This window comes from Salmo salar, chromosome ssa20 (assembly GCF_905237065.1).
Source record: "Salmo salar chromosome ssa20, Ssal_v3.1, whole genome shotgun sequence".
In the NCBI taxonomy this organism is placed as follows: Eukaryota; Metazoa; Chordata; class Actinopteri; order Salmoniformes; family Salmonidae; genus Salmo; species Salmo salar.
In genome coordinates this window covers 57,653,695-57,669,967 of record NC_059461.1, presented here as the reverse complement: position 1 = coordinate 57,669,967, position 16,273 = coordinate 57,653,695, and the positions used below count along the sequence as shown (strand labels likewise).

Here is a 16,273-nt window from a genome sequence, read left to right as displayed (position 1 = left end):
CAGGCAGGCACGCACGCACACACATATTCTTATTGATAACATGTGTCAATGTAGAATATTTGTATGCCCACTCTCACATGCAGACTCTCGCTGGATTCAGAGCCCTATGAGCAACAACATTGAGGCTTTTACTGACGACTAATTCTCTGCTGTGTTTTCCTCTCATTATGCATTTCATTGATGTCTAGAGGAAGACTTGAGGGGTAAATGAAGGACTTACTGTTCAGACAAAACTCCCCTCACTGTGCTCTACCACACTGACTGCAATTATCTTCCACGCTGCAAATGATGCTCAAATTATTTGTGAGGGAGGTCTTTACTTATCTACAGATCGAACATCTCTGGAGAGACCTGAAAATAGCTGTGCAGAGACGCTCCCCATCCAACCTGACAGAGATTGAGAGAATTTGCAGAGAGAATGGGAAAAATTGCCCAATTACAGGCATGCCAAGCTTGTACCGTCATACCCAAGAAGACTCGAGGCTGAATACTTAAATGTGGTAGTTCTGTTTTTTTAAAATAAATTAGCAAACATTTCTAAAAAACAGTTTTTGCTTTGTCATTATGGGGTATTGTGTGTAGATTGATGAGGGGGAAAAAAACGATTTACTACATTTTAGAATACTTACCGAATGCACTGTACAGCATGCGTTATACATTTAAATGCTAGCCTCTTTGATAAAAATCAGATGAAGAGACTGCTGGTTAAGGAAGGAACCATCCAGTTCAGAAAGACAGTGTGCACAGCCACAGCCCGTAAAAGATGCTCCACAGCTGTAAGTACCTTGTGCTTGCCAAACCATGCCTCAAACACACTTGCCTTGTCATTACGGCTCTAGTACAGAGTCAAGAAACCCCCTCTGGTTCAGTGCCTAGTCTACATTCACAGAAATCAGGGGAATCTCTGTCACTAATCCTAATGACATTATTTAGGCTAGAAAACACATTGCTGTTTCTCCAGTGAGTTGTTTCTGACTCTGGGTTGGTACACACCTTTATTTTTCACACAACCCGGTCACAACTTGCAGACTTGTTTACGCTGCTGTGCGTTTTTGTTGCCGATCTTACTTTGATACCTGACGGTTTTTTACTTTTTCATTACCGTATATTTTTACTTTTTCCCTCACTCAACTTTTTTTATTCAACTTTTTCACCCCGGAGGTTTTATCTGGACATGGTTCGTCAGGACTTCAAACAGCCGAAGCTAAGTAACATTAACATGATGCCTTCTAATTGCAGTCGTTGTACTTATAATATACAGGAGAACGATCGCCTTACGGCAAGGATAGCTGTGCTGCAAGCCCAGCTTCAGACGCGATCGTTAGGCAAGGGTAATTTCAGTGTAGGAAAGGATGAAACAGCGTCTGTGCCACCAGTAAGTACAGATAGTAACGTTAGTATAAACCCCCTCGCACGGTCCCCGCGGCCGGACATCTTTCTCATGGCTTCTGGAGGGAAACGCTGTAGGAATGCTCAACCGGTGTCGCTTATTCAGCCGACAGAAACTTTCAACCGGTTCTCCCCAATAAGCGAGTCGGAGTCGGAGGCCGAGACTTCTCTGGTCTCTACTCCTCCCGTTGTGGGGTCTGAGACGCCGACGGCTCCCACCATTAGCTCTGACAAATTGAAAACCCTAGTCATTGGCGACTCCATTACCCGCAGTATTAGACTTAAAACTAATCATCCAGCGATCATACACTGTTTACCAGGGGGCAGGGCTACCGACGTTAAGGCTAATCTAAAGACGGTGCTGGCTAAAGCTAAAACTGGCGAGTGTAGAGAGTATAGAGATATTGTTATCCACGTCGGCACCAACGATGTTAGGATGAAACAGTCAGAGGTCACCAAGCGCAACATAGCTTCAGCGTGTAAATCAGCTAGAAAGATGTGTCGGCATCGATTAATTGTCTCTGTGAATGGTTTGTCCTCTGACAAATCAATTGTAAATTTCGGTGTTCCTCAAGGTTCCGTTTTAGGACCACTATTGTTTTCACTATATATTTTACCTCTTGGGGATGTCATTCGAAAACATAATGTTAAATTTCACTGCTATGCGGACGACACACAGCTGTACATTTCAATGAAACATGGTGAAGCCCCAAAATTGCCCTCGCTAGAAGCCTGTGTTTCAGACATAAAGAAGTGGATGGCTGCAAACTTTCTACTTTTAAACTCGGACAAAACAGAGATGCTTGTTCTAGGTCCCAAGAAACAAAGAGATCTTCTGTTGAATCTGACAATTAATCTGGATGGCTGTACAGTCGTCTCAAATAAAACTGTGAAGGACCTCGGCGTTACTCTGGACCCTGATCTCTCTTTTGAAGAACATATCAAGACTGTTTCAAGGACAGCTTTTTTCCATCTACGTAACATTGCAAAAATCAGAAATTTTCTGTCCAAAAATGACGCAGAAAAATTAATCCATGCTTTTGTTACTTCTAGGCTGGACTACTGCAATGCTCTACTTTCCGGCTACCCGGATAAAGCACTAAATAAACTTCAGTTAGTGCTAAATACGGCTGCTAGAATCCTGACTAGAACCAAAAAATTTGATCATATTACTCCAGTGCTAGCCTCCCTACACTGGCTTCCTGTTAAGGCAAGGGCTGATTTCAAGGTTTTACTGCTAACCTACAAAGCATTACATGGGCTTGCTCCTACCTATCTTTCCGATTTGGTCCTGCCGTACATACCTACACGTACGCTACGGTCACAAGACGCAGGCCTCCTAATTGTCCCTAGAATTTCTAAGCAAACGGCTGGAGGTAGGGCTTTCTCCTATAGAGCTCCATTTTTATTGAATGGTCTGCCTACCAATGTGAGAGATGCAGACTCAGTCTCAACCTTTAAGTCTTTACTGAAGACTTATCTCTTCAGTAGGTCCTATGATTAAGTATAGTCTGGCCCAGGAGTGTGAAGGTGAACGGAAAGGCTGGAGCAACGAACCGCCCTTGCTGTCTCTGCCTTGCCGGTTCCCCTCTTTCCACTGGGATTCTCTGCCTCTAACCCTTTTACAGAGGCTGAGTCACTGGCCTACTGGTGTTCTTCCATGCCGTCCATGGGAGGGGTGCGTCACTTGAGTGGGTTGAGTCACTGACGTGGTCTTCCTGTCTGGGTTGGCGCCCCCCCTTGGGTTGTGCCATGGCGGAGATCGTTGTGGGCTATACTCGGCCTTGTCTTAGGACGGTAAGTTGGTGGTTGGAGACATCCCTCTAGTGGTGTGGGGGCTGTGCTTTGGCAAAGTGGGTGGGGTTATATCCTGCCTGTTTGGCCCTGTCCGGGGTATCATCGGATGGGGCCACAGTGTCTTCTGATCCCTCCTGTCTCAGCCTCCAGTATTTATGCTGCAGTAGTTTATGTGTCGGGGGCTAGGGTCAGTCTGTTACATCTGGAGTATTTCTCTTGTCTTATCCGGTGTCCTGTGTGTATTTAAATATGCTCTCTCTAACTCTCTCTTTCTCTCTTTCTGTCTTTCTCTCGGAGGACCTGAGCCCTAGGACCATGCCTCAGGACTACCTGGTATGATGACTCCTTGCTGTCCCCAGTCCACCTGGCCGTGCTGCTGCTCCAGTTTCAACTGTTCTGCCTGCGGCTATGGAACCCTGACCTGTTCACCGGACGTGCTTGTTGCACCCTCGACAACTACTATGATTATTATTATTTGACCATGCTGGTCATTTATGAACATTTTAACATTTTAACATTTTGACCATGTTCTGTTATAATATCCACCCTGCACAGCCAGAAGAGGACTGGCCACCCCTCATAGCCTGGTTCCTCTCTAGGTTTCTTCCTAGGTTTTTGGCCTTTCTAGGGAGTTTTTCCTAGGGAGTTTTTCCTAGCCACCGTGCTTCTTTCACATGCTTTGCTTGCTGTTTGGGGTTTTAGGCTGGGTTTCTGTACAGCACTTTGAGATTATCAGCTGATGTACGAAGGGCTATATAAAAATAAATTTGATTTGAAATTTGATTGCTAGTAGGGCAGTAGGTGAAAACTGGATACAGTATGCTACACATATGTATAAATGTTTACAGTATACATACAGTAGCTATGTACTGTGTACATAACAATGATAAAGTAGACTGCATCATATATGGGCATCTGCATATCATTGCACAGGCACACAGTATGAGGGCAAATGCATTTTGACATAATCATTTTGTCATTCACGCACGCCCGTCATCATATCAAATTGTAATTAAAAGCGCATCAATTGTGATTTCATCTCTAATCATTTGGACCCAATGTCCAGCAAACTGACAGGGAGTTGGAGCTCCCTAAGTCCAAACATAGTGACTCCAGTCAGCGGTTTGGATGCCGCAGTATGCTGGAAGCATGAGGCTGGAAGGACACTAGCTTTTGGATTGGCTGTCGTAGTTCTGGCAAAGATAGCACAGACACATATGGCGCAGCCACAACTATACAAACAAACACAGACACATACACAGAATACACACACACACAGAGTACACACACACACACAGAGTACACACACACACACACACACACGAGTACACACACAGAGTACACACACACATACGGAGTACACACACATACAGAGTACACACACACACACACAGAGAGAGTACACACACACACACAGAGTACACCCACACACACAGAGTACACACACACACACAGAGTACACACACACACACAGAGTACACACACAAAGACAAATACATAAAGAGGGAAAAAGGATGGCAAGCTGAAAAGCAGTTACCAATGGACCACGTTGCATCCACACAAGATGGTGTATTTCCAAGCAGGATCAGCTCAGCTACTGCTAGTGCATGTGTGAGGTGAAGGTACAGATGGATTGTAAATGTGCTTTGTCCCCCATGTGTCTGTTGCAAAGCTCCTAGTGGTCTGTTGCTGGTGGCATCACTGAACAGATGCAACGCAGTCAGTCTCACGCTGAACGAACCCTGTACGGCTTAATGCCATCAACAGCTGCCTCGCAGGCCAGGGGGAAAGAAGGGGGCAGAGACGGTACTAGCAGCAGAGGGGACCGAAGGAGCACAGCTGTCAGTCCCAAAATATGCCAAGGCGGGCACCTGCGGGTATGTCAGCAACTGTGGCCAGGCCTCGTCAGACTGGCGAGACAATAGGCAGCATTGAGGAGAGCAGACTGGCACACTTCTCTCTTTGTGCTGGTCACCCATGGGATTTTAAAGAAGAGTCTTCTTAACTGACCTTACTGTGTGATATTGGAGACAACAATGACAACATGATATGGTATCTGAGTGTCTGGACAGACTAAAGATACACTATGGAGGTTTAGTTGCTAATAATTTACATTCAATGTTTGCTTGAATCTTGGCTGTGAGGTTCATGATATAATATGAATCAATTTATTATCTCATGAAACCACACAAATCCTTTGGAACGTTTGCCACTTTGCCACTCTCTGGCCATTGAGGTCATTTCAGGACAATATTTCTATCCAAAGGTCCTGTATAGCCTCTATAACTGTTCCTGTTGCGTGATATTGGAGAACAATGATTACATTATGTGGTGTCCTGAGTTTCCAGACAGAACTTTAAAGGCATTACGGACATGAGGGTTATATTCAGTGATGTACCTCTCTTAGGAAGGAAACACATGACATTTACACACCCTAGGTTGATCCTCCTGCTACAGAGTGATGCAGTGATGCAGCATTAATGCAACGTTAGTGCAAAGTTGGCATATAAATGTAACGTTTGCTCTTAGAATTGTAATATGTATGATAAAATGCCTAATGGCTCCTGTGGCAAAAAAAGTGAACCCCACTGATATGTTAAACAATATGTTAAGCAATCCAAGGAACTCTCATTTACATAACTATTTCAAAGACAGAGACAATCACCTGAAGAAAAACACAAAAAAAGAATCATGGATAATAATAAAAGCGCTATTCTACATCTAATGTTGCTGCTTAAGAAAGGGGAGGCAGATAGAGCAATTCCCTTGAAAATATAGGTTCCACTGTGTCAGCCCCTATGTCGTCCACTCATGCTCCAACACTTCAGACTTTCCAGCCACAGTTAACAGATATGTCCCACTCATCATCACAGTGGAAGGCAAGACAGGAACAGCACATAGGTACCAGCATATTTACACAATTTTCCACAAACCTCTTCGGCAAATACTCAGAACAATACAGAGGTGTGGAGATAAAAAATGATCAATTAAACTGCTCAGAAACCGGGGGAATGCTCTAAGACAGCATTCGTCGCATACTGTGTTACTTGAACTGCGACTATGCTGCAATGTTCAGAGATTTCAAAAACAGTGTTTGCCTGCACTAAACCAAATCGTATGAGCCAGAAATATCCCTAGAAGCTGCAGTGCATTGCATTTTTGGATTATGCGGTGAGCATAGTTAATTGGTGAAAGCCGCATTTACTATTACACACGAAATGTGTGGTGAACATCCCTGGAAAAGAGTCATGTGCAGAATAATGAGATATTATATACCTACTCTTTTCCAGCTTTTCCTTAGAGTAAATGTAATCATAAAAACATATACAGTACACAGTTATACAGAATATAGATATAGAGTAAATATATTGTTATAAAGAAACTGTACAGGCTATGTCTTCCGAAATATATTTTTGATCATCATCAGCTTAAACCAAGTAGTAGAAGACTTGGAAGAGAATCTGAAAGCCCGCATCAGACCAAGCCATGGAACTCAGTATAAATGAAGTCCCCAGAGAGTATTGGGAACTCAGAGCCTGATTATGAGATAGCAGCTCAAGAACAGAGGAATTCAGATGGGAAGAATACTGTCCAATGCCAGACTAGCTGTCGCCATTGGCGTCGGCTAATGAGGATGCTAATGAATCAAATCAAAACTGTACCAATGTGTTCCAATTAATGAACACTGTTTTAGTCAGTCGTAGCAGACACTGAGGGAGAAACGACAAACCTCAAGGGAAGCATTTCACAAAAGCATTTCTGAGGCGTATTGTTTTGAACCCTTGGTGTAAACGCAAACCAAAAGAGTAATTTGTTTGTAGACTGTGAGAATGATGTCAGTCAGTGGCAGCAAATAGGGTATCTGGTCATTGTTGGAATCCAAGCAATTGCCATAAACATTTTCTTTGCTAAATGCCATTTTAATTGATTGTCTTTAGACAATTATGCACTAAACATACAACACAAGAATATAAGGTTTCATACCCTCTGTTCATGGTTTCATACCCTCTATTCTTGTGTTGTATGTTTAGTGCATTATTTACTATCAACCAAATAAAAAGGAACCGATGCCAAACAGACAGTGAAGTGAAATGAGAGAGGGCTTTTCCCCCTAAGAGCAGAGTTGTACATTAGACACAACTACACCAGTATACTGAGTGCATGGCACAACCAACCGAGAAGCCTCAAGTGCAGGGTCAAATCATTGGCCCTTGGGGTGCCCTAATAAAATGTACAGTCATTAGGGATTCAAGCAGCGAAGCTGGGTGAAACCCTATTATATTTGTAGGCGTTCATTATTCCGGTTCTCCGTGGCTTTAAAATGGTGCTGGAAGGGATGGCTGCCGTTTTACAGGCTCCTAACCGACTGTGCTATTTTTTGTGATTTTACGCATTGTTTGTAACTTATTTTGTACATAATGTTGCTGCTACCGTTACTTAGGACCGAAAACAGCTTCTGGATATCAGAACAGAGATTACTCACCTCGAACTGGACGAAGATTTTTCCTTTAATGAGTACGACGCAAAGGATATACTGCTTCTCCGAGACCAGGCCCAAATCCCCGTCATTCGCGTGAAGAAAATATGGAAATATAGAGGGCAGAGATCGGGATGCCTTATGAGAATTTGTCGGCGAGTGGGTAACCCGCCTCTAACATATGTTCTATTGGCCAACGTGCAATCACTGTAAAATAAACTGGATGATCTCTGTTCGAGACTATCCTACCAACGGGACATTAAAAACGAATGTCTGCCCCACGAGTGGCAGTTTCTTTTACATTTATTTTATTTTTATTTAACTAGGCAAGTCAGTTAAGAACAAGTCAGTTAACTGCCTTGTTTAGGGGCAGAACGACAGATTTTTACCTTGTCAGCTCGAGGATTTGATCTTGCAACCTTTCGGTTACTAGTCCAACGCTCTAACCACTAGGCTACCTGCCGCACCGTGGTCAAAGGCACTGCATCGCAGTGCTAGCTGTGCCACTAGAGATCCTGATTCGAGTCCAGGCTCTGTCGCAGCCGGCCACGACCGGGAGACCCATGGGGTGGTGCACAATTGGCCCAGTGTCTTCCGGGTTAGGGGAGGGTTTGGCCGTCAGGGATGTTCTTGCCCCATTGCGCTCTAGCGACTCTTGTGGTGGGACGGGCGCAATGGACGCTGACACGGTCGCCAGGTGTACGGTGTTTCCTCCGACACATTGGTGCAGCTGGGTTCCGGGTTAAGCGGGCATTGTGTCAAGAAGCAATGCAGCTTGGCTGGGTTGTGTTTTGGAGGACGCACGCTCTCGACCTTTGCCTCTCGAGTCCGTACAGGAGTTGCAGCGATGAGACAAAACTGTAACTACCAATTGGATACCACGACATTGTAATGTCTTATGTTTCACCGAGTCAGGGCTGAAAGATGACACGGATAATATACATTTGGCTGGGTTTTCTGTGCAGCGGCAGGACAGAACAGCGGGAATTAAGGGGAATATATGGGAATTAATGGGAATATATGGGAATTAACGGAAATATATGCAAATTAATATTAATACCATTTAAATGTAGATGTTGTTTGCATTGGATATATTTACCATATCATATGGAGACTGAAACATAAACCTTTTACCTTATCATAAGTAGACATAATTGCCAATGATTAAATCCTTCCAATAGAAATACAAAAATGTTTTGTTACGAATTTAACTTTAATTAAATGAGTTGACTCTTCACATGGGATGATTTCACTGAACAACAAAAGAAAGGGAATATTGAATGATCCCCAATGATCCATCGCATCTCCCAAAAATGTTTTCAACATACATCTGTAAAATGATAGTCCAGAAACTAAAGCTTTGGTTTTCTTGTCTTCTCCCTGGACCTCCTCAGTGTCCACCTCTTGAACATCAGACTCTGAGGCCTCATCTTCACTGTCACTTTCCAACCTTGTTGAGGATGGCTCGTTGTCAGGCTCAAAAAGCCTCAAATTTGGATGGCCACCAATTTTTCGACCTTTGTATTGATCAGCCTGTTGCGTGCTTTGGTGTGTGTGTTCCCAAACAAGGACCAGTTGCGCTTTGAGGTGGCTGATGTTGGTGGGATTTGGAGGATGATGGAGAGGCAACAGGGGAAAGAGCCTCAGATCCACAAAGTCCCTTCCACCAGGTGGCTGATGAGATATGTTGGCACGACTGCCCTATTGAATCTCCATCCCAAAGTCCTTGCTTGGATGTGTACTTCGCCAGACTGCCAAGAACCTTGCCCTCATCCATGCCAAGGTGGCGAGACACGGTAGTGATGACACCATAAGCCTTGTGGATTTCTGCACCAGACAGGATGCTCTTGCCAGCATACTTAGGGTCCAACATGTACTCTACGGCATGTAGGGCTTCAGGCAGAAGTCTTCTTCATGATGACAACACCACCCCAATGGGTGTTGCTAGGCAGCTTCAATGTAGTGCTCTAATTCTTCTCACTTTGCTTGGTGAGGTAGATTGCTGCTATAACTTGATGACCCTTCAAATACCTAACCATTTCCTTGGCTCTCTTGTATACTGTATCCATTGTTTTCAGTGCCATGATGTGCTTGAGGAGCAGATTCAATGCATGAGCAGCACAGCCAATGGATGTGATGTGAGGGAAGGACTCCTCCACTTTAGACCAAACAGCCTTCATGTTCGTGGCATTGTCTTTCACCAGTGCAAATACCTTCTGTGGTCCAAGGTCATTGATGACTGCCTTCAGCTCATCTGCAATGTAGAGACCGGTGTGTCTGTTGTCCCTTGTGTCTGTGCTCTTGTAGAATACTGGTTGAGTGGTGGAGATGATGTAGTTAATTATTCCTTGCTCACGAATATTTGACCACACATCAGAGATGATTGCAATACAGTCTGCTTTCTCTATGATTTACTTGACCTTCACTTGAACTCTGTTGAACTCTGCATCCAGCAAATGAGTAGATAAAGCATGTTTGGTTGGAGGGGTGTATGCTGGGAGAAGAACATTCAGAAATCTCTTCCAATACACATTGCCTGTGAGTATCAGAGGTGAACCAGTTGCATACACAGCTCAAGCAAGATATTCATCAGCATTTCTCTGACTACTTTCCTCCATTGCGTCAAAAAAACGTATGATTCCAGGAGGACCATGAGCTGTTGCTATTGATAAGTCATCTGATTCATCATTTTCACCTCGAATAGAAGTAGTGGGACTTAAGTCAGAGATTGCTTGTTGTGAGCGCTGAGGGAATTTTATGCACTTGGCCAGATGATTCTGCATCTTTGTTAAATTCTTCACATATGATTTGGCACAGTATTTAAAAATTTACACAGCTTTTCCTTCTACATTAGCTGCAGTGAAATGTCTCCACACATCAGATAGTGCCCGTGGCATTTTCCTGTAAAGATTAGGAGAAAAATTAGTAAAAAAAACAAATACAATTCCATGTACAGATAAATAGCTAAGCAGTTAGATTAAACAACTCCTTTGTAAGATAAATGTTTTAAAATGAAACATGTAAGGAAACAGGTGAATTAACACTCCTCAGTTAGCAGTCTCAAGCAAGCTAAAACCCACATGGTAGCAAAAACTATCAGAAATTGTTAACAAGTTAGAAATTATTTAAACACTCTTTGCTGTAGGCTATTATTTACTAGTTAACAAAAAAATCATGTATGTCATATAATATATATTCACCCCACCCAGTATTGTAATCAAAACTTACCAGAAAGCATGTAGTCCTTGGCTCAGACAGTGTAGTAGTGTGGGCTCAATAGCATCTCATTAGTGTGCAAGATCTTGAGAATCAGCTGTACATGTGATGGAAGAATGCACTGTGCATGCAAAGGGTTGCAATTCCATTGAATTGGGAATAGTTTAACCAAAATATGCCACAAGACCTAGAATTGCATTGTGTATCCTACAAAAAAGATTCACTGTTATAAGCCTACTTTTTTGATGAATTTAAGCAAAATTCCCCAAATTCCAGGGCTTTACTTCCCATGGAAATTTCAGCAAATTTACCAGAAAGTTTCCGACCCTCTGCAACCCTAGTCGGTACATAGGTCCCTCTCCTCACAAGGAACAAATTAGCCTCAAGAACCCATAAGGTCCGCAATGATGGATTTTCTGACATTTATAATTCTTTGTTAAGACACTACTCCTCTGGCAGCGAATGACCGATTTGCGCGAAACATGATATATAGCATGTATGGACCAGGGTCTCTCAACCCAATATTTTCCAGGCTAGCATCTCAAACAACATGGCCGCTACTGACCAATAAATATTAATGTGGGCGTGGTCTGGCACATAAATGCATATAAATCACACACAGATATTTGTATTGTAACAAAATGTGATGTTCCAAACACTGTCTATACTCAACGTATGCAAGCACATTCAGGTCAACCACACAGTGGCGCTATAACGGGCACATGCTTATATCTCTTGATCTGTTTGACTTAGAGTGATTACATTTTGCACACATGCTCAGGGATACAAGTCCAGCTAACCTGTACTGTATGGTTCAGTTTGGCCACATGGTGGCGCCGTTTGACAGGAAAAACATTAATGCAAGCTCATTGGCTCATAGCAGACATATTGTTTGAGGTAGAGTCCTGGAAAATAGTGTGTTTAAAGATATCGGTACATAGATGCTATATACCAAATTTGGTGCCAATCGGTCTAGCAGTTGTGGAGAAGAAGACATTTAAAGTAGTCAACATCATTAGAATTGGTTCAAAATCCACCAGAAGCATATTGCATGATCTTTTGATGTTGAGTTCTGATATTTGGCAAGCGTGGTAAGGACTACAGTTTATCCTAGGGAAATGTGTCAAATTTGTCCTTATGGTGGCCCTATGGGGCCAAAGTGTGAGCCCTGGCATGGCTGCTTGCAGCTATATTTATCTTTATCTTGGGAGTGCACAGCACGCACCGCCAGGTACGACTGGAATCAAAACCCTGCTGAAGGGTTGTATATTTGGAAAAATGACAATGTGTAGAAAGCAAGTCTGAAAAACAGCACCTCGTGACTGTGAGTTTCAACATCCCAGATGTTATTCGGTACATTGTTGCCTTTTGCTCTTTCACTCCTCAGGGATATCTCTCACACACTGTAGCTACTGTGGTTCATCCCACCATAGAATATCTAGTAAATGTCAGTTGATGCTGACCCAGCTTTGTTCCCCTTCTGCATTGTCATTCTCCTAAGCATCTAAGTGAATATCAGACTGCTTGACTATTTCAGTCCATTCACAGTGTCCAGTGAATCAAACATGCTCTCAGGCAACCCCTTCTCCCCCTCCCTGGACCAAAACACTAGTCAGTGACAGAGGTGACAGATATGATGTATCTCCTAGTGCATGTCCCTTTAAGTCAGTCAGGAAATGTAGTGGGTCAATACTTGAGTGAGGGAGATAGAGAGAAAGAGGAAGAGGCTATTAATAACTTGCTCTGTCATGGCCAAGCAGTCACGGGCTGTCTAATGTAAAAGAGCTTGTGGCTTCTCTCACAGCTTCTAGGCATTTTCTCTCCCTCTTTCTTTCTCTCTCTGCTGACAAAGGGAGCCTCGAGGCATTCCTACTGCCATGTGTGTGTGTACGCATGCGTAATGTCTGTGACCATTCAGCATGCAAGTCACAACAGACTCCCTATGACATCTGACCTCGGTGTCTAGGAGGTGATACAGATTTGAGACTGGGACTTAAAAGTGTGAGATGTAAAACAATACTATTGTGAATAACTATGATAATAACCACTGGGATGCATGTTTAATATTTTACTGAACAATGATGTGGGTTGTGATCCTGATCACATGGAAATTATGCAATTGACATAAGTTTGAAAAGTTAACAATGTATTTACTCTCTATAATGGTGACAACTGTAAATGCTTCCTTACATGGTGGGTCTGTCTGAGTCTGTGAGTCTCTCCAAGTGAGGACCCAGCTGACATAACAGTTGTATACTGTGTTGCAGTAATTTGGTCACATCAAGAACAGTCAATCCATTCAGCTCAAAACATAAGATTGAGCGTGATCCATATGACACACAAACAGTCTCTCTCTCTTGCTCTCTTTCAAGGTCACGTAATTTCAGTTTCTTCCAGGCTTAAAAACGATTTCTGTTAGCTATCATATCTGTGTAGGTGAAGTGTATATCTCATCTCATCAATACCATCAGCATTTATAAGAATTACAGCTTACATACAGTCTCCACCAACTACCATTAATGTCAATTGTGCATCAAACTCCAACCGAGACCAAGAGCAACATTCATGATTACAGTAGCCTATGACATGACCTATTGAGACAGCCTGGTTTCATAGAGTAGACGTTACATAGTAAACAAAAATCTGGGGCACTCAAATTAGTATGATATGTTATGTTTTGTATTGTTACATAAGACAACCTGGACTCAGGGATAGACGCGATACAGTAAAAACAAATCCGGGACACTGAAATTAGTATAATATGTTAAGTTTTGTATAGTATGTATTAACTTGTGGATCCATTTAGTATGATATGTTACACATTTCAATTTGTACAATATATTACAAATTTGCAATACGAATAATACATCACGAATTCCAATTTGTTGTGGCTAAAGTTAGCTAGGTGGCTAATGTTAGCTAGGTGGGTAATGCTAATGTTAGCTAAGTGGCTACTGTTGGCTAGGCTAGGGGTTAGGGTTAAGGTTTAATAGTTATGTTAAGGGTTAAGTTTGGGGTTAGGGGAAGGGTTAGCTAACATGCTAAGTAGCTAAAAAGTAGTAAGTAGTTGCAAAATGCTGAAGTTGTCCGTGATGAGATTCAGGTTGTGTTCACGTTATACGCAGGGGCGGTTCGGAGGGGGGGGTGTGGCAGTGCCACTGTGACAACAATTTTGGACCCCCATGTGGCCCCCTTAAATGTGGAGTATGAAATAATTTTTACATAACACATTTTTGCTATCCTTCTTTTTTCACATCCGTTATTAGACAGTGGCAACGCGGAACACTAATGATTATGAACATGGTCTTTTGCCTGCTAATGCCTGCAATGCAGTGAAGAAAATTATATGACAACAATAACGTCTAATGTAACTGGCCCCTCTAACAGTACAACTGGCCCCAGCTTGCCCCCCCCCCCCCAGTTGAAATGGTCTAGAACCACCACTGGTTATACGACCATCCACCTACCTTTTGGTTTTTACCTTAAGTAACAGCCTGGCCTCATAAAATAGATATAACAATCTGGGCAATTCGGGCCACTCAAATTAGTATGATATGGTAGCCCTTTACAGTCGTACACGTATACTTGTTGAAATTGGAAGATTTGGGCACTAATAAACCTAAATTGGAAGTTAGTGGCCGTACAGTAACATGCTATACATGACATCAGATCTCTGGCTATGCGCTTCACAGCGCTGTATGGGTTTTACAAGCAGCGCATAAGTAATTTCATGTGACCACTAACGGTTGATTAAAAAACTAAAATCAACACTAGAAAATCAAGACAAACAACCAACACCATTAAAACAAGTAACCCAAAGGTTGTGTGTTCGAATCTCATCGCAGACAATTTTAGCTAATAAACGTACTACTTAGTACTTTTTAGCTACTTTGAAACTACTTTTTAGCTACTTTGCAACTATTTAGCATGTTAGCTAACCCTTCCCCTACCCTTAACCCGTTAACTTAACTCCTAACCCTAACCTTAATGCCTAGCCCCTTGCTTAGCTAACGTTAGCCACAACAAATTGGAATTCATAACATATCACACAGTGCCTTCAAAAATGTATTCATACCCCTTGACTTAATCCACATTTTGTGTTGCAGCCTGAATTCAAATGGATTAAATATATTTTTCCTTGCCCATCTACACACAATACCCCATAATGACAAAGTGAAAACATGTTATTAAAAATGTTTGCAAATGTATTGAAAATTAAATATAGAAATATCTAATTTACATAAGTATTCCACACCCCTCAGTCAACATGTTAGAATCACCTTTTGGCAGCGATTATAGCTGTGTCTTTCTGGGTAAGTCTCTAAGAGCTTTACATACCTGGATTGTACAATAATAGCACATTATTATTTATCAAATTCTTCAAGCTCTGTCAAGTTGGTTGTTGATCATTGCTAGCCAGCCATTTTCAAGCCATAGATTCTCAAGCTGATTTCAGTCAAAACTGTAACTAGGCCACTCAGGAACATTCAATGTCATATTGGTAAGCAACTCCAGTATATATTTGGCCTTGTATTTTAGGTTATTGTCCTGCTGAAAGGTGAATTTGCCTCCCATTGTCTGTTGAAAAGCCGAATGAACCACGTTTTCCTTTAGGATTTTACCTGTGCTTAGCTCTATTCCATTTCTTTCTATCCTAAAAAACTCCCTAGTCATTGCCAATGACAAGCATACCCATAACATGATGCATCCACCACCATGCTTGGAAATATGAAGAGTGGTACTCAGTGATGTGTTGGATTTTCCCCAAACATAACACTTTGCATTCTGGAAAAAAAGTTATTTTCTTTGCCTAATTTTGTATCAGTTTTACATTAGTGCGTTATTGCAAACAGGATGCATGTTTTGGAATTTTTATTCTGTAAAAGCTTCCTTCTTTTCACTCATGTAGGTTAGTACTGTGGAGTAACTATAATGTTGTTGATCCATCCTCAGTTCACAGCCATTAAACTCTGTAACTGTTTTAAAGTCACCACCATGAAATCCCTGAGCGGTTTCCTTCCTCTCCGGATGTCTGTATCTTTGTAGTAACTGGGTATATTGAAACACAATCAAAAGTGTAATTATTATCTTCACCATGCTCAAAGGGATTTTCAATGTCTAAATATTTTTTTTTTACCATCTACCAATAGGTAGCCTTCTTTGCAAGGCATTGGAAAACCTCCCTGGTCTTTGTGGTCTCTCGACTGAGAGATCTTACATATAATTGTATGTGTGGGGTACAGAGATGAGGTAGTCATTCAAAAATCCTCAAGACTATTATTGCACACAGAGTGAGTCCATGCAATTTATTATGTGACTTGTTAAGTGATACATTTTTACTTGTAAACTTATTTAGGCTTGCCATAACAAAGGGGTTGAATACTTATTGACTCG

At 42.1% G+C, this 16,273-nt stretch overlaps 1 protein-coding gene across 1 annotated transcript in view; it reads right to left on the bottom strand.

Moving 5' to 3' along the window:
* Nucleotides 1-16,273, bottom strand: part of LOC106580923 (ubiquitin-associated and SH3 domain-containing protein B) — a 43,630-nt gene that overhangs the window by 26,420 nt on the left and 937 nt on the right. The gene's annotated exons all lie outside the window — the stretch shown is intronic.